We start from the raw sequence: 19,824 nt of genomic DNA, 5'->3' as shown, positions 1-19,824 counted from the left end.
TACCAATTATAGGACTGTTCACACTCACTAATCGGGGCTCCCCCCTCCCACATCAAGACAGTCAGGAGTCTGTGGCGACACTGCTGATAGAGTGAAGGGGGCTGGTTGCCTCTGGGAGACTTTCCCCGAGCAGGGCAAGAGCCTCGTAACTTCTGCCTGACACGCAGCGCAGTCCCCTCTACAGGGCCCGTCTTGGTTCCACTGATATGGAAAAACACAAGCAGTCACTGTGCCTTTCCCCTTTTCAGTGTTTCTGGCCAACCACTGCATCAGGTCACAGTTCCCAGGGGTCATACCTAGTCCTAAACATTCTGCTACCATCTTGACTCGACAGAGGCACGTCCTAAGTCCCCCTCAGCGCACACGCACAAACCACCTCTTGTCCTGGATGCCTTCTGCAGAGGGACTGCCCTCCAGATTCTCAGAGGGTAAGCTTGCTCCCAAATGACGGTAACTTCCCAGATACCAGAGAAGCCAAAAGGAACTCGGAGGAAGGAATTCTAGCTTCTCCGTCCCCACTCCCTCCTGGCCGACGGGGATGTCAGGACTGAGGAGGGCCTGCTGAAGTCCAGGCCTGGGGACTGGGGTCAGGGGGCAAGACCAGGGGCCTGGTGGGGTACCAAGAGGTCCGCTTCAAACCCAAGTGCTCCTTAGGCAGCCTTGCTTAACATCCACACAGACGGTTCTGAACCTCTCATTCATTTGCACCTGCTAAGTCCTGAGTCTGTAAAGTCCACAAGTAAAAACCACACAGGTTGGACCCTTGACAAAGCCCTCTTTGGCCTCAGACAGATGAACTCCTTATGCCAAACTCCCTCCTGGCCCCAATCCTGGGCCCTCATCCAAACCATCTCTCATTATAAAGTCCTGGTGAACGCAGCTTCCCAGAGACTCCCGGCTTACCTCGAAAAGACACGTTTTACGCCCTGAGCCCTCAGGAAATCAAGTTGATTAAATAATACCAGCCAGGGCCCCTCCAGAGGAGAAAGGGCAGAGTGGTCTGGGGTGCCATGCAGTGTCTTTTCCACAAGAGCACAGTGACCTGACCTCAGCGAGAGATGAACGTTGATGCAGGGAGCAAAGGGGACAAAGAAAAGTCTGGAAGGCTGAGAAAGGATGAAGGGTTTTGGTGGACTGAACCCAAATTCCGAGCCCTGAATATAAAGGCCTTCAGTCTCTGGCCTCTGCTCCCCTTGGGGCTCCCCCAACCCACTCCCTATGGGGGCACTTAGGTCACCTCTGGAGGCACTTCATGGCCTACCTCTGCTTACGCTCTTTCTCCCAGATTGCCCCTGCCCGCAGCCCCGCAAAAGCCTAGGAGGCTTCCTGGAGGAGGCAGCAGCTTCCTTCCACCCTCTTCAAAACATGCAAAGAAACTGCCTCGCCCCTTACAACATGGTGGTTTTTGTCTCGTAGGCTAATATTTTATGCGAGTGAGCAGGTTGCACCTACGCTTGTATTATTATTGACTACTACTGTTCCCTGTTCTGGGGGGGGGGGGGGGGGCATCACCTGGCAGGGATGATGCAGGACGGGCTTCAGATTTTTGCTCTCCTGACCTCCTGAATAAGAATGTCAAGTGGAATAAAACAGAGCAGTAAGCTGACACATCGAAGTTGGACACCGCTTGCAAGAATGCATTGGCTAGAAGCACCGTCGTGCCTTGTGATCAGGATGCGGGTATATTGACCTGAAACACCAACGCCCTCCAGGGACAACTGGTCCGCCATCTGGATGCCGGCACAGAGCACAACTGAGCACTAATTAGAACAGAACCACTGCCTTCCCAGCCTCCCTCCAAAATGCCAGCGGCCAGCATTAAAGAACTCCCTAGACCAGGTCACCTTGGACATCTTCCTGAGAAAACATGTTGCAGCTTACTCATCCCCGTGGGCCCTGCCTGTCTCTGCTGCTCAGATGGAAAGCAGATGTCCCATAGGGCATTGCCAGTGTCCCCGTGCAAGGCAGGCGACCGGGGTCCCTGTGTGATGGCAGGGGGCAGGGAAGTAGCCCCCGGGGGGCACAGGGTCTCCGGACTGGCGTGGCCCGCAGCCCCTCGGTGCATCCTGTGCTCTGTGCACATCCTGCAGAGGCAGCCCCGAGGCGGAGCGACAGGAGCCCTGGGGGTCCGCTGCGGTCACAGCCCCGGTGCTCGGTAGGGATGGGGTACACACGAGAGGAGTCAAAGCTCCATTCTCCCCCCACGGTGGAGGTGGCCATGTGTGGCGGGAGTGGGACTACTCACAGGATGGGTGACATCTGCAAGGCTTGAGGGATAAGTGTTAACAGGGGGCCCGAATCAGCCCTGGAGAAGTTCCCCTGCAGCTGGCAAAGATCTAAACCATCTGGGCTCCCTCCTCTCCTTGCAGGAAGACTCAGCTCCGCAGGACCCAGAGGCGGAAAGGCAGTCCTGCCATCAGTAGAACATGGAAGGGAGGCTTGAACGAGAGACCCCTTGATCTGCAAGGAGACCCCTGCCTTCGCTCGTGCCCCCACTTGTTCGAGCAGGCTCCCAAGCACCTGTTTGCTTTCCGTCAGCCCACGAGAACAGCTCCACTGCGGGCTGGATGCATTCCTGCCCTCCTTGTCCTTCCCTGGCCCCAGCTTCCTTCCACCCAGCAGACCTGCATCATCTCCTCGCCCCACCTCATGACTGAGACATCCAGAGCCGCTCATGTCAGCCTAGAAAGGCCCTTAGAATGCTCCAGAACAGCAGTTGCTAAATGCGGCAGCCCAGGAGAATCGTCTGGTGTTTCTGTGATGTGGGTGGATGAAAACAAAGAATCGTGCTATTGAGAAATGAAGTTCCTCGGGGCCTCAGTAAATCAGAATCTCTGGACTGGGGGCCTGGAGAGTGAGTGAGTGTGTGTGTGTGTGTAACCACTTTCCCCAGTAATTCTCCTGCTCAGACACAGCTTCGGGTCCACATATCACCTTCACAACACAACACGGCATGGATTGGACCACGTTTCTGGTTCTGGGACTTGCACAGGTCAAGGCTTTCCCAAAGGACCACACCCCTCAATCTACCAAACAAGTGCCACCCTGAGGGTGCCATTCGGTGTAGGTACTAAAACTTGAGTCAGGGGGCACCCGGATTTGAACTGGGGACCTCTTGATCTGCAGTCAAATGCTCTACCCCTGAACTATACCCCCTGGTTTGTTAGGTGCCTAATGAATACCTTTTCACCTGTGTTGCAACACCCACCTCCTCCGCGCACTGGAATGCCTATTAATTTTTAGAAAGTTCTGGAAATATGGAAAGTTTCCCTTCAGGAAATGAGCACCTTTTGGCCCTGCTCTTCCACATAGATGCCCCCTAACTCTGGCTCCCAGAAACTTCTTTGCTCACAATCTTGCAGTCGTATTTTCTCAGCACCACTTTGAACGCACTGCTTGAGAACGCATTGCTAAGAGCTGGACCGCTTGTGCCTTCCTTGCTGTCCTCAGCAAGCTCCATGACTTGTGACGCGCCCTCTGCACCCTCCCTTCTCACCCTTATCCCCCCACACGGCCGATGGATCCCAGGCTTTGTTGCCCATCTCTCTGCTCTGTCCTCCTTCCATGGCTACCTCCCGGCTTTTGGCAGGGTCCTGACTGAACCCAGACGAGTTACTGGAATTACTTAGCCAGAGAGGTCACAACCCCCAGCCTGGGGCCCAAGAAGCTGCCCCAACGGTCCCAGGGGCCCTCACACCAGAAGGTCAGCCCAGCTGGAGCAGCAGGGACTGTGGCCGAGACCCAGGACCAGAGATGCCTCTTGCGGGAGAAACTCCTGCCCTGAGGCACAGCACTGCAGCCCTAGGAAGTGAACCTGGCCCCTGGCCAACACACCACCGAGATCAAAAGGCCATTGATGCCCCAAGTGTAGAGAAAAGACACCTGCCCAAAGGGACACGAGAGGCAGTGAAAGAGCCTGTCGTGTCTGCATGAGGGAGACCAGCGCTCAGAGCGCACAGGGACTTGCTATGGAAAACCCCTCCCTTGTCCCTGCAATCTATTTCAGGGACTTATGTTTATTTCACAGGTAGTGAGCCCTCCTTGTTGGGGAAAAAATAAAAAAGCAATGTCTCTGCATCTTTCGACAGTGGCCACAACATTAAGCATAGAAGTTAGTAAGCAATAAACGCGACAGCTGGAGGGAAAGATAGCGAAATTGACAACGGCGTCTAAGTCTGGAGCAAATACAGATTTTCTGAGGCGCCACCAGCCAAACGCTGTTGGTGTTTTGGTGTCCGTTCCTTCAAACTTGACCACCACCTCCTTCCCCTGAGTTTGGACTCTCCTCTATTGGCAGAGATGGGCAGTTCACGGCCACGTGATGGCCCTTACCCTCCACAAATCATGATACTCGATGGTGCGATGTTGAAAGCCTTCTCTTGAGAACTGGAAACAAGGCAAGGATTGTACCTAAAACCAGAGATGGTGTAATAAGACGAAAAAAAAAGGGGTGGTGGGGTGGTGTGGGGGGAGGAATGGAATGGAAGAAACAAAACGCCCATTATTCATTTATTCATGGATACTCTGATTATCTTCGTAGAAAATAAGCTACAAGTGATTTGAATTACCAAGCTTAATAAACTTCGAGATAAAAAATGAAATTATTTAAAACCAAATCTACTTCTATACACCCGTAATGAAGAATTAGAAATAAAACATTTAAAAAGATGTTATTTAAAATAGTAACAAAGGGGCGTCTGGGGGACTCAGTCCCTTAAGCGTCCGACTCTTGATTTCTGCTCAGGTCATGATCTCTCGGTTCGTGAGTTCGAGCCCTGAGTCGGGCTCTGTTTCTGACAGTGCGGACCCTCTTGGGATTCCCTCTCCCTCTCTCTCTCTGCCCCTCCCTGCTTGCACACTTCGCGTTTTCTAGCACATTACCAAAACGGCGTTACACTTTGTGTGCTCTTTCTCGTCTCGCTTCTTTCGCTCCGCGGAAATGTTTTCCCCTGGTCTGGTCATCTGTGTTCTTTCCAGTGTTTGGCTATGACCACGCTTCTGTGAACAGTCACGCACGAATCTTTGGCTACATACTTTCATTTCTCTCGGGTAAATACCTGCCAGTGGGATGACTGGATCAAAATGGTTGCGGCATTTTACATTCTGGCCAAGAGCGTTCGCGACCCGGCTAGCAGCTGCTGCGCTTCGCATCCTTGTCGACGCTTGGTGTGGTCAGCCGTCCTGAGGTTGGCTGTTCTAACGGATGTGCAACTATGGTAGGCAGTTTTCATCGCACTGTGGCTTGGGTTTGCATTTCTGCAATGACTAGAAATATCGCACACCTTGACATGCGCTTGATATCGCTGGAACCACTCTCCCAGCATCATTTCCTGGTATAGGTTCAAGGTAGAGTTGGCCGAAAGAAGAACTATTGAGTGGCATTTGGGAGGTGGGAGCGAAGCGGCAGCCGTGACTGTCTGAAAGTCGTTGTGACATACAGACACCAGATATCAGCAGATCCCAACTCACCTGGGCTCTCCCCTGTTGTGTCCAGGTTTCCTTCCCAACTGCCAGCCCCATCCATCACCGGTAGCCCCAGGGCCTTCACCAGACACTTGCCTGAGGATCTACAGAAGTGGTAATTTTCCACCAGGCTTTCCCCAGCCCCTTCCTGGCGCCATCCCAGTGGCTGGATGTGCTCCGTTTCCCAGATTCCCCTTCATCTCTGTTTCCACCTTGCCACGCCTTAGGAAGGCTCCAAAGTGACTGTTCTTTGGTCCTCCAACTCCCTCTCCTGGACCGTTCCTTCTACCGGCTCATCACAGAATTGTGCAAGGTCTTCTTTCTATAACAATTCCCTTCTTCAAAAATACTTGCGGTGATTCCGCTGCTCGGATTGACTACTGACCGGCACGTCTCAGTGGGTTTCTTTTTTTAAAATGTTTTCATTCATGTATGAAACATACAAACATGCACACATCGTCAGCGTTCATCTTTCTGAATGACAAAAAATGAATACACCTGTTGCAACCCTGCATCCAGAGTCTGAGAAATAGAACAGTATTCAGAGGTGGATGGAAATGAGATGCCAGGAGTAATATAGGAATAGCTCTTCCCTGAGTCTACATGTTCATATCGCCTGAATTTTTGAATTACTTTACTGTTTTACATTTCAAAAAAAAAAAAAAACCCTGCAATAAGTATGAGGAGATAAATCTAAAGACAAATGTAAACAAAACCCCAAACCCTAATGGTGTAGCATATCGGTCACATGGCCCCAAAGAAGAAAACATTCTCAGTGCTATATATTCTAAGGGGGAGGGAAAAAAGAGACATTGAACCACGTGAGACGTTGAACTGCAGTTGTTTGGGTACAAGTTACAAAACCTATTTTTGAGCAAGTGAGTAAATATATTGATATTTGGAGGAACCAGAGGTCTAATTGTGGGGGACAGGGGACATTACTATGGAATGCAGGAAGGCAAGGAAGAACCATAGAGAGGGATTGGAATTGTAAGCAGCAGTGTGAATACACACACTGACGCACACACACACGTGCACACACATTTCCTAACGCTGCCCTCTCAAAGGGGCTAGAAACAACGACTCGCTTCCAATGAGCACTCCTAATGCTCGTATTGTGGTTATTAAACACCCTCAGAGGGAACCAGGAACCCTTGGAGAAATTGCTGATTCCAGGGCTGGGCAGGAAACCTAAGAGGTGAACTATGTAGCATGTTGTTCCGGAAGGTGAGAGAGCGCTCAAAAACTGGTGAGTACGTGTGGACAGAACATAGGGCTAGCTTGAAGAGGCTCAGTGTTAGCTCAAGTGGGGACAATTTGAGAATCAAAAGAAATAAAGATAGGACTATGTTATAGCTCATTATTAAAGAATCCATGAATCCACGTTAATACCGTTTTTTACATTTTAGATGGGGAAAGGAAAACAGCTTTTTGCCAAAAGAAGCCAACTAATACAAGTAAAAGGACTGATAGAAATATAAAATCACCATTTTATAACCATCAGGGTAATAACCGAGTTAAGTAAGAATCACTAATGGTTGCTAAGCATGCAAGGTGAAAATTGTTGGGGAACAGGATATAGAAAAATCTGTCCACCATCATTTTAACTGAATAATCAAATTCAACCTCATCAATAGTGGAGTAAAGTGACATCACCCTTGAGGTAATGCATGGACATAAGATAAACATATATAACATAAACATAATATAAATATAAATATAATAGGGGGTGCCTGGGTGGCTCAGTCGGTTAAGCATCCGACTTTAGCTCAGGTCATAATCTCAACATTCATGGGTTTGAGCCCTGCGTCGGGCTCTGTGCTGACGGCTCAGAGCCTGGAGCCTGCTTCAGATTCTGTGTCCCCCTCTCTCTCTGCCCGCCACCTGCTCCTGCTCTGTCTCTCTCTGTCTCTCAAAAATAAATAAAACTTAAAAAAATAATAAATATAAATATAATATGACATAAAACCTGAGAAGGACTCAATATCACCTATGTAGTCATTTTATCAAAATACTGAACTTTAAATGATGAGGAAACAATCAGATAAATCCTTCTCTCCGAAAGTAACCCACTATTCTAACTTTTTAACACATTTTTGGCCTGTGAACTTCACATACTCTTGCCCCCAGTGTTACATTGGTGAGATCCAGCCATGCTGTCCTATGTGTGTTGACCTCCGGGACGGTTCTGTCCATCACCCAGCTTGGGCACTTCAAAACTGTCCATTACCTGAAAGAAAATAGAAGAGTGGAGAACTATTCTGGGTTAAAGCAATTTAAAACCACGTGACAACCACGTGCAGTGCATGAAACTTGACTGGACCTTATGTTGGAAATAAAAGACAACTATCAGTGACTTTATTGGGACAATTGAGAAATCTAGACTATGGATTGCCTAATAAATTATTGGATCACATCGTTGATAAACCTCCTGAGGGTGTTGTGATTATGCAGACTGCCTTTCTTCTCAGAAAATCCATGTTGAAATATTTAAGGGTGCCAGGATGTCTTTGATGAACTTTCTAATGTATCAGAAAAACCTCTCACACATACATAGAAAGAAAGAGAGCGTGGGCACGAGAGCAAAGGTGGCAAAATGTTAACAATTGGTGACCCAGGCAGAGTATTAACATTTTCATTATCGTGGTGCCTGGGCGGCTCAGTCGGTGAAGCATCTGACCCTTGATTTTGGCTCATGAGGGTCAGGATCTTGCGGTTCATGCATCCGAACCCCGCATCGGGCTCTGTGCTGACAGTGCAGAGCCTGCTTGGGATTCTCTCTCTCCCTCCCTCCCTCCCGCCCTCTCTCTCTCTCTCTGTCCCTCCCTCACTCGTGCGTTCTCTCTCCCACTCTCTCCAAAATAAATAAACTTAAATTTTTTTTAAAAATTTTCATTGTATTATTTTTATAACTTTCCTATAGCTTTGAGATTTTTCTAAATAAAAAGTTAGATTATGTGCCTATCTTTCTCCCTTTACTGTTTGTGATATCCAGCCATACTATTGTACGTGAGAAGGGTTTTTTTCCTTCCGTTGCCGTATGGCATTCTGCTATATGAATATTCGTTATTTATCTATGCTGTTGAAAAGCTGTTGCCAGCTTGGGGCTATTAGGAAGAAGCAGCTATGAAAATTCCTGTACCTGTCTTTGATGAGCTCACGTATGCGCTTCTGTTAGGAGCACAATTGCTGGGTCATTGGAATGCAACTGTTCTGTTTCAGTAGTTAATGACATACAATTTTCCGAAGGGGTTATATGTACCAATTTATTGGCCATTTGGACAGTGTCTAATGTGAAATGCCTACTCCACTCCCATTCTCCTACGGGGTCCTCTGTCTGTTTTCTCACTGATGCGTGGGCATTGTTTTTATATTTGGATACAAGTCCTTTGTTAATTACATGCATTTCAAATCTCTTCTCTTTGACCTTCCGCTTTCTTAAAGATGTCCTTTGATGAGCTGAATCCTTAACTATAATGGTCTGATTTATCCATCTTTCCCTTTATGTTTAGTGGTTTCTGTGTTCTCTTTAGTAAATGTTTACATTTGCACCAGACCACAAAGATATTCTTTTAAGGTTTCTTCTAGAAGCATATTGTTTGGTTGTTTACATTCAGAGCTACAGTCTACCAGGAACTGATTTTGGTGTAGGGGGTGAGAATCTATGCCTTTTTCCACATGGTTATCCAACTAACCCAGCCTCGCTCATTGGAAAAACTATTCTTTCCCTCACTACTCTGTGCACTGAATTTGTCATAAATCAGGTCCCCATTATCTCACTACTTTCGATGTCTTTAATTTTTTTCAGTGATGGTTTATAGCTTTCTATAGAGAGACGTTGTACACCTTTGATTATTTTTTTCCCTCGTAGTTGGTTTTTTGTATGTTATTGGAAATAGAATTGTTTGCAATTTTTCTAACTTTTAAATTTCTGCCATATAGAAATAGGATTGATTTTTGCATTTTCATATTTGTATTTGTATTTTTGTATCTAGTGACCCGGCAAATTCACTTAATTCCAACGGTTCATCCGTATATTCTTTTGGATTTTCTACACACACAATACTATCAACTGTGATTAATGACAGTATTATTTCTTCCTTTCTTATTCTTTATGCTTTTTATTCCCCCCCTTTTTTTTTTCTCCTTATTGCACCAGCCAGGACCTCGGAAACCTAGCTGAATAGAAGCGATAACTCTGCATGTCATTTCCTCTTTCCCAATCTCAAAGGAAAACTTTCCAGTATCTCCTCATTAAATGTGATGCTTACCATGACGGTCTTCTAACACCCTATATCAAATTAATAACATTGCCTTCCATGGAGGGCTGAATAATGGCCTCCAAAGATATCAAGTCCTAATCCTTGAAACCTGTAAATGTTAGCTTATATGGAAAAAAGGGTCTTTGCAGACGTGGTTAAGGACCTTGAACGGGGAGATTATCCTGGATAATCTGGGTGGCCCTAAATGCAATTGCAAGAGAGAGGCAGAAGAAGATCTGACACAGACAAAAGAGGAGAAGACAATATGGACACAGACATGGAGGCGAAGTTTGGAGGGACAGACCCACAAACTAAGGAATGCAGACACCAGAAGCTGGAAGACGCAAGGAGTGGATTCTCCCCCGGGAGCCTGCTGACACCTTCATTTCAGCCCAGTGAAACTGACTTTGGACTTCTGGTCTACAGAAGTGCAAAATAATGAATGTGGGTGTTTTAAGCCATCAAGCCTGTGATTATTTGTGACAGCAGCCATAAGAAACTACACCACCTATGAATAGTACGCCAAGTATTTTTTAATCCTGAAGAGATGTTGAGTTTTTCAAATGCTATTTCTGCATCTATTAGGATGATGGGGTGATTCTCCTCCTTTACCCAGTTAATGTGATGAATTATATAGATTTTCAAATGTGAAATCCACCTTTGATTCCTGGAATCAATCTCACTGGTCATTATATTTTATCCTTTTAGATATTCTCAGATTCACCTAGTTCATAAGAAAGATCAGCCTCTACTATTCCGTTCTTACCTTTTCAGGTTTAAATCTCAGTGTTATCCTGGCCTCATAAAATATGTTGGGAAGTATCCCTTATTTTTCTAATTCTCTGGAAGACTGTATATACGTGTAGTATTCATTCTTCCTTACATTTGGAAGAAGAATTCACCAGGGAAGCCATCTGAGCCTCAAGTTTTCCTTCTGGGAAAGTTTCTAGTTAGAAAGTCTATTCAATAGGTAAGAAAATATTCGACTTTCTATTGCTTCTTGGTCAGTTTTTATAAATTGTGTTTTTCAAGCATTTTGGCATTTTTCTGGAAAATTGCATCTAGTTTTTCAGATGTCTTGGCATAAAGTTGTTCACAATATTCTTCTTATGTCTCTTTGCTGTCTTCAGGACCTGAACTAATCTTTCACTTGTCTTTTTTTTTTTTTTTTTTTTTTTTTTTTTTTTAAGTAGGCTTCACACCGTATGTGCAGCTTGCACCTTGACCCTGAAATCTACCGACTGAGCCAGCCAGGGACCCCTCCTTTGTCATCCTTTGTATCACCCATAAGTACCTTCGTTCTTTGTCTCTTGATCACTCTTGCTAATGGCTTATCGATTTTGTTAGTTTTTTCATGGATCAACTTGGCTTTGTGGATCTTGTCTGTGAACATTTGTTTTGCGTTCTTATCTTTATGAATTCATTTTTTTACATTTGGGGGTTTAACTTATTGTCCTTTTTCTAATTTCTTGAAATGGTTACCTATAGTATTGATTTCCCAGCCTTGCTTCTTTTAAGGATTTCAATTTCTAACTCGGTGTGATTTGAGCTGTAAACTACAAACTTTGCCTATGTTCTATTTTCATAATCATCCACTTCGAAATCTTTTCTGGTTTCTCTTTTTTTTTCTTTTTTCATTTTATTTTTTATTTTTTAAAATTTACATCCAAATTAGTTAGCATCTAGTGCAACAATGGTTTCAGGAGTAGATTCCTTAGTGCCCCTTACCCATTTAGCCCATCCCCCCTCCCACAACCCCTCCAGCAACTCTCAGTTTGTTCTCCATATTTATGAGTCTCTTCTGTTTTGTCCCCCTCCCTGTTTTTATATTATTTTTGTTTCCCTTCCTTTATGTTCATCTGTTTTGTCTCTTAAAGTCCTCATATGAGTGAAGTCATATGATATTTGTCTTTCTCCGACGAATTTCACTTAGCATAATACCCTCCAGTTCCATCCACGAATCTTTTCTGATTTCTATGTGTTATTTAGAAGTGTGTTGTCTAGGGGCGCCCGGGTGGCTCAGTCGGTTGACCGTCCGACTTTAGCTCAGGTCATGATCCCACAGCTCGTGAGTTTGAGCCACACGTTGGACCCTGTGCTGACAGCTCGGAGCCTGGAGCCTACTTTGGATTCTGTGTTTCCCTCTCTCTCTCTCTGCCCCTCCCCAGCTTGCACTCTGTCTCTGTCTCTGACTCTCTCTCTCTCTTCTCTCTCAAAAAATAAGCATTAAAAAAAATCAGAGGTACATTGTCTAATTTTCCATCCCCCCCATGCTTCAGACATTCTAGTTCCTGTCTAGAATGTTCCTCGCCCCACCTTGTCGGCCTAGCAAACTCCTATCGACCCTTCGCTATTGCTTCAGGAAGCCTTCCCTGTCCCCCAGGCAAGAGGTAGCACTCCTTTATTCTGCTGGGTTTTGTTTCCATACTGATCCTGCTGTCATTGGTGACGTGCATGTCCGACTCTCGCTGGACGGGAGCTCCTTTTAGGCAAAGACATCTTTCATCCCTGTGCCAAACCCTGAGCAGTTTTTGTTGAACAAATGCACTTGTGTGCTTGTTTTCCTAGGACAGTTTTAATTTCAGATATTCCCTTTTATCCATAGGAATCTATAAATTGTCCCAGATTTTTCGATGTCTAGGGCCTGAATCACACCTCCCAGGCTCCCTCTTAGCACCAAAAGGGACGTAAAAGTCCTTTGTTATACGAAAAACCCTGGGGCTTTGGTTTAGGAAATATGGTCTCCTTGATTATATAGTCTTCACGCCCAACACCAGGCTAAGGACCTGCGAGGTACCCAGTATGGACTTGTTGGCTAATGTCTACTGATTGGGCTTTGTCCCTGGCCAAGCTGGAAATAACTCAGTGCCCCTATAAAATATTCCTCATTTCAGCTGACTCGCCTTTGATGTGACAGGGTCCCCCCTCCCCAAGCCCTGAAAGCCATTAGGCAGTGTTGTATTCGTTACAAGGTCATCCGAAATTGATGACTCAATGGTCAGCCTTATAAAACTTCAAAATCTCTCATAAAAATGAGTCAGAATCTAGTAATAAGCTTGTTTCTATTATAATTAATAATGTCACTGCTGGGGTGGGCCGTGTTCTGCACAGTAAGTGTTCTTTAATGTACATGGTGAGAAATCTAATGTTCGTAACTATTTTCTTTTTAAAAAAATTTTTTTTTAACATTTATTTATTTTTGAGACAGAGAGAGACAGAGCATGAACGGGGGAGGGGCAGAGAGAGAGGGAGACACAGAATCGGAAGCAGGCTCCAGGCTCTGGGCCATCAGCCCAGAGCCTGATGCGGGGCTTGAACTCAAGGACCGTGAGATCGTGACCTGAGCCGAAGTCGGACGCTCAACCGACTGAGCCACCCAGGCGCCCCAAATGTTCGTAACTATTTTCAAAAGCCATGGGGAACGTAGTTTTGGGGAAATTCAATAACTTTAGTTATTGAATTTTTTAAGTAAGTCTAAAAGCCAACTCTGATGCTTGTTTCATATAAGTCTGGATTTTTCCATATTTGGAGTTTGCTTAAAATAAGCAAACATTCTTTTGCTGTACCCTCCTCACCTTTACCAGCTTCAGGTGACTTGACTTCTGCCCCGGGAGAGGCCAGGCCCAGAGCCTTTCCCTTTGTTGAGGAAGCCTGGAATGTCTTCGGGTTCAAGACTTCATTCCTGAGGCTCAAAGCTCGGACCCCATGGAAGACGCAGGGGCCCTGGGATGATGGGTCACTCTCTAAACCGTCATCGCCACTGGCACGCTCAGCGTAGGCAAGTTTTACATCAGCATATGAGAATAACTGAGGCCACGGAAGTTTCTAGAAAGCATGAAGGGCGATCATGGAGGCCAGGGCACTGAATCTTCCTCCACACAGTTGCCACACGCCCACCTTACCCCAGCTCTCGAAAGCCTCCTCAGGAGCTAACCTCCAGGTTGGCTGAGGGTGACGTCATCACAGTGGAAACAGCAACACCAGAGGCCCTGATGCTAGCTCTCTCGAACTGAGGCACGGACCTTCCCACCGCCGCAAAAGAGAGGCCCCATTGCGGGGCAATGTTCTCTGGGGGAGCCCTTCCTTCGTCCCCTCTTTTCCCTGGGTGGGAGAAAGGCTTGAGCGAGAAGTCAAGCTTGAACAGACCCCACTTGGGGCCCAGGATGCCTATCCCCATGCCTGGCCAACTTTCACCCCCAACTCTCGGTATCAATGAGGCTAGACTAGGTCAAGCTGTGCTAGCACTCAACCCCCAAATTGTGGGACTTATTCCACCATAGGTTTGTTTTATGCTCCCGGGACATGTGTACCTGTCAATGTCTCCTAGTCAATGTCTCCTCCCTCCAGGATGCAGGCTAATATTATAGCCACTCTCTCAAATCTCGCTGATTGCCGGAGTGGAGGGAAGGGAATCTTCGGAAAGCCCCAACTTATAATTAAATGTTCGGCCCAGAAATGACAACTCACTGGCCAGACCTAACCAGAAGAGGCCAGGAAACGCAATCCAGCTACGTCCCTCTGGGAAGCCAACTGGAAATATTTGGGGAACAGTATTTGGTGATGACTACCACAAACTTTTTCAAAGGCCTAGGACTGACTTTTAGGCTGTGTGCCTGGTCCCAAGGGAAAACCTTAGGCCTAAGGGTGCAGCTGGAAAAAGGGAGATCCATGCATACTGTTTGTTGTACTTGACCCGGCACAGGAAGTACAACAGGGCCTTCTGGGTGAGTAACCCTTGCATCTGAACCATCTGGACCACGTGCTTCAGGCCTCCCCCATCGCCTGGGCTGGCGTATGGTCTCATGTTCACCAGTCTCCCCCCTCCTGCTGGGCAAGCTGCAGATGATCAACGACTACCCCAACCGTGGATTTTTCTGGAAGCGTGGAGGTGATGGGAGCGTGGTGATGGGTAATGGACCAGCAGAGAGTGATGAGCTCATGAGACCCTAGCTCATCACACCCACATGAAAAGATCAGTCAACGTTAATACCAAGTGATGACCTTATGTTCTGTAAACCTACACTCTAGCAAGCATAGTAGAGGACCCCAGAGGCATAATAAATAGCCCTTGCTCGCAAGAAGCTTATAATCTATGAGGCAAGTTAGGACGCTATTACCTCGTGTCAGACTTTTTCTCTAATGGCAAATGAATGGTACCAATATTAAGCTAGCAGCTTGGCCAAGGCAGAATTCATTGCAGACGTGACTGGAATGGAAAGGCTTTGTGGGAGAATTAGCCGGTCTGGGGCAGATGAGGGGCTTCACGTGGATAAAAGGGGAAGTGAGGAAAGGCACAGGCATGAAAATCCTCACGCCTGCTCTTTGCACATGTGTGAACAGACTGCACCATAAAGTTGGAAATGGAGGGAGAGGTTACAGAAGGTCTTGAATATTAATCTAAGTGTGTGTGGGTGGGTGGGGGGGGTCACTTTATACTTTTTGCAAGGAGAGGCTGGAGGGCCAGTGACCAGGGATACTTTGCAATGGATTCTTTTTTTTTTTTTAATGGCCATGTACCTTCTCTCTCTCTCTCTCTCTCTCTCTCTCTCTCTTTAATGTTTATTTATGTATTTTGAAAGACAGTGTGTTTGTGCACATGAGCAGGGGAGGGGCACAGAAAGAGGGGGAGACAGAATCCCAAGCAAGTTGGCTGTTGGAGCAGCGCCGGACGTGGGGCTTGATCCCAAAACCTGTGAGATCATACATGACCTGAGCCGAAATCCAGAGTTGGAAGCTTAACCGACTGAGCCACCCAGGCGTCCCCACAATGGATTCTTATCTTAGGCAGAAGGTTGGGCCAGTCAATGATTTCCTAAACTTGGCTGCACATCAGAACCCCAGCCCCACCCCTCCCTACACCCACCCCTTACTATAAGCTTACTATATGTTAAAAATAGATCTTCCTTTCTAAAAGTCGCCCCCGCAATACTCAGGACCTACCCCCAGAGATTTTGCTTCAGTGGATCTGGGACGGGATCCAGAAATCCGTACCCTTCACAAGCTTTCACGCAGTGACAGCTCGTCTGAGAATCCACTGTGATGGGCAGTTTCTACCTAGAAGTGGCACACATCAAAAGTTGAATTTTTTTATTTTTTATATTAAAAAGATTTTCTCTTAATTTTTAATGGGCATTTATTTTTGAGAGAGAGAGGGAGACACAGAACCCGAGGCAGGCTCCAGGCTCCGGGCTGTCCACACAGAGCCCGATGCGGGGCTCGAACCCACGAACCGTGAGATCATGACCCGAGCTGAAGCCAGACGCCCAGCCGACTGAGCCCCCCAGGCGCCCCTGGGGAGTTGAATTTTTAAAACCACATTCCTGAAAACTAGTTCCTGTTCCTAGTCCCTTTGTTTCTTTTTTTTTTTTTTTTCATTTATTTATTTTTTTGGGGGGACAGAGAGAGACAGAGCATGAACGGGGGAGGGGCAGAGAGAGAGGGAGACACAGAATCGGAAACAGGCTCCAGGCTCTGAGCCATCAGCCCAGAGCCTGACGCGGGGCTCGAACTCACGGACCGCGAGATCGTGACCTGGCTGAAGTTGGACGCCCAACCGACTGCGCCACCCAGGCGCCCCTCCCTTTGTTTCTGTTGTAGGTGCACACTCCCCTCCCCCTGCCCCCCCAGCACCTCCACGCTCTCCCGGAATTTCTGTTCACGTAAACTACACATCCGGTTGGCCGCCACCTCTCACTGCGTATCATTGCCAGCCCTCTCGGTTGCTCCTTCCTTTCTGTTCCCGCTCCTGCGACACTTGGCCAGACATTTCCTCGCCTCACACTCGGACCCCACAGTACCTTCTTCCCAGGCTCATCTCTCACCCCTTTGACCCCTCCCTGTACACACCACCATCGGGTAAGCCTCCCGGTCGGCATGGCACCTGGCTTATTCCCTGCTCAGCCACAGTCACCGAATCTAGCCCCCCAGCCTGCGGAAAGTTGGTAAAGCTTGTCACAACACGGCTCAGCCTGTCTTCCCTCGTGGCTTCAAGTCTTGGCAAACCGGATCGCGTTCCTTCTCAATGTGCCCTGTGCCTTCTTACCCCCCTGTTTTTCTAGGCTGTTCCCTAGCTAACCCTTCTACGACCACCCTCTGGTCTGCATTGCCCTCTGCTTATTAAAAATGTTGCCCATCCTTCAAGATCCAGTTCAGATTTGATCTACTTTATAGGGTCTGCCCTGTTTGAAAAAAGAGAAAACCATATATGTGTTTAACACCCCCCCCCCACACACACACACTTATCTGCCAGTCTTCAGAAATACAAAGATGGATGAGTCCAACCCCCTGTGGGAGCCTTGGCTTTCAACTCTGCTCAGAAGGGGTGCTCTGTATTGGAAGTAAGAACCAAGCGAGTCAGATCCGCTGTCCTGGGAAGAATTCATCCAAGAGACACCCAGGCTGCACCCAGTCCCACACTGCTCACATCCTCTGTGAGGCGAGTAACATATTTCCTCCTGGAAGAGCTGGGACCCCGAGGGGCCATATCACTATGGAGGTGACACCTCTGTTTCCTTGAGAAGGAAGAAGCCCCCACCCCTTCTCCAAGCTAATCCGGGAACTGGCCAACCCGTGGTCTCATGACAACATGAGCAAGCTCTCTTACACAGCCCAGCACATAGGTCACAGTGAGAGCAGACATAGTGGTCTTCAGTTGGGTGGAAGGAAATTGGCATGAAAGGAAAGCCAGACCCAGGAAAGTTACAGAACAGCCCGGTCCAATCTCCTCATTGCCCGTCTGAGAGGCTGGCTGTCTCGCCTGAAGATCTGTGCCAGCTAATGGCATGACTTTCCAGTCTCTGGCTCCCACTTCCCCCCGCCTCCCGTAATACTCCAGGGTTCACGTCCCAACCTACACCACGGGCTTGGGCATGTTCCCACGGCTGGTTTTTTGTTTGTTTGTTTTTTTAATGTTTATTTTTATTTTTGAGAGAGAGAGAGAGAGAGAGAGAGAGAGAATGAGTGGGGGAGGGGCAGAGAGAGAGGGGAACAGAGGATTCAAAGGTGGGGGGGGGGGGGGGCCTCCATACCGAACCTGATGCAGGGCTCGAACTCACAAACCATGAGAGCATGACCTGAGCCGAAGTCCGATGCTCAACCGACTGGGCCACTCAGGTGCCCCTGTTTTGTTTTTGTTTTTTAATCAAGGACTTTACCATGAAACTAACAAACCTTAAGATTCAGATCACCTGCCTTGCACCAGCTCTGTACCTATTTTTTTTATTTTTTTTTTTATTTTTAGAGAGAGAGGATGAGCAGGCAAGGGGCGGAGAGAGAGAGAAGGAGAGAGAATCCCAAGCAGGCTCCAAACTGTCAGCACAGGGCCTGATGCAGGGCTCGATCTCACGAACCCGTGAGATCATGACCTGAGCCAAAATCAAGAGTTGGATGCTTAACCGACTGAGCCACCCAGGCGCCCCCCTGTACCTACTTTTAAATTTGCAATTTTGTGAAGTTTTTTTCTTAATAATATTCCGGGAATCATTCAAGATTCAAGCCCATAAAACATGGGCCCACCCTGGCAGAGGGAATGTTATTCGGGAGGGGAAGAAATCATGTGGAAGCAAAGCTAGAGGGAAAAAATATATATATATAGGAAAAGGACCACTGGAAGGTTCAGGAACATTCTCCTACAGTCAGTGGATCGACTACACCCTTTCAGGGATTTACTCCAAAAGGCAAAAGGGTGGCAGGGGCTCCAAGCTGGAGAACCCCTATCCTTCCCCCACCCCATCCCTACATGCAAGAAACAACCTTCAAGAGCTTGGGGCATCCTAAAAGAGCTGGGCTGGCATCGTGAAAAAAGAAATCAGGCTCTGGGAGCAGACTCCTGAGGAAAGCGTCCCCCCACCCCCACTCCTGGAGAGATTCCATTTCTACACATGAAGAATGCATCCGGGATGACCCCATTCTGTACCATCCGCGGGGGCTGGTGGGGAGAAAGCAAAGGGCATATGAAGACCCCTGCAGGCTAGACCCCAAAGCCCAGAAGTCTGGACCACGTGGGGCACAGGTTCCCTCTTCAGGAAGAGTCCGGCTTGGAGGGAATTCTGAAAGGAAATGCATCTTTGTGGCCACATGGGGGCCCCATTCAAAGGCTCCGTCCATTCCCCCCGCCCCGCCTGCGTTTGCCTCTTAAGGAGTTTTTCCATTTATTTATTTATTTATTTATTTATTTATTTATTTAATTTTTGCCTCCTTTTTTGTTTAAAAATTCTATTCTCGTTACTACAAAATAAAAACATAAATTGAAAAAAAAAAAAGTTAGACAATGTGCAAAACCGGCCTGTGGTCTCACTGTTAGAGAAAAACCGCTTAGACTGTTGATATACATGCTTCCAGACTCCTGCGTGTGTTTTTTCTTTTACACAAAACTGAGATCATTCTGGACAGACTTCTCCTCTTAAAATACCGCGAACATCTTCCCACACCAAGTTCTTCACCAAAATAATTATAAATATGGCATTGTGTTCATTCCATTTAGAAATATTTGTTATAAATAATAAGCACACAACAGAAAGTTCTAAGTGGCTCCCCACCGGGATTTACCGAACTATTTTCCTGTTGTTGGAAGGATTTATTCCATTCCAAACCAAGACAGACGTGAGCTACAGCTGCCCAAATAAATAAATACATAAAAAACCCAAATCGTCTGGCAAGACCTAGAGCAGCAGAGGCGACGTGGCGGATGCCCTGTGGGAGAAGGCACGGGTCTCCTGAAGCTCGAAGGGAGAGCGGCCCTGTAGCCGCGGTCACCCGGCCGGCCGGGCTGGTCCCTGGAGCCGGAGTTTCCTTTTAGTGAGCGAGTCCCTCGGGGTACGTGGGGTCCAGGGCGTGAGGCTCTCAGCAGGATGCAGGTCCGGCTCGGGGTTCAGGCGGTGACTCAACGCGCGCCTCGCCGTAGGCCAGTGGGTCTGGGGGTTCTGGAGGCCAGTGGGTCCGGGGGGGGGGGGGGGGGGCAGGGGGGGCGGGCAGGTGGAGAGGGGGGGCGGAAGGTCGGGGGGTTCCGGAGGCCGGTGGGTCGGCGGGCCGGCAGACCGGTGGATCGGAAGGTCGAGGGGTGGGGGGGGGGGGGGGGGGGGGGGGGGGGGGGGTGGGGGGG

The 19,824-nt window shown here is 47.8% G+C and overlaps 1 non-coding gene across 1 annotated transcript; it reads right to left on the bottom strand.

The window, feature by feature from the left end:
• Nucleotides 1-3,084: 3,084 nt before the first annotated feature.
• Nucleotides 3,085-3,156, bottom strand: TRNAC-GCA (transfer RNA cysteine (anticodon GCA)). The gene has a single exon. It is a non-coding gene; the product is annotated as a tRNA-Cys (tRNA).
• Between the last annotated feature and the right edge of the window lie 16,668 nt (nt 3,157-19,824).

The sequence above is a fragment of the Panthera uncia genome, chromosome A2, assembly GCF_023721935.1.
Source record: "Panthera uncia isolate 11264 chromosome A2, Puncia_PCG_1.0, whole genome shotgun sequence".
Lineage (NCBI taxonomy): Eukaryota > Metazoa > Chordata > Mammalia > Carnivora > Felidae > Panthera > Panthera uncia.
This window is presented reverse-complemented; position numbering and strand designations above follow the sequence as displayed.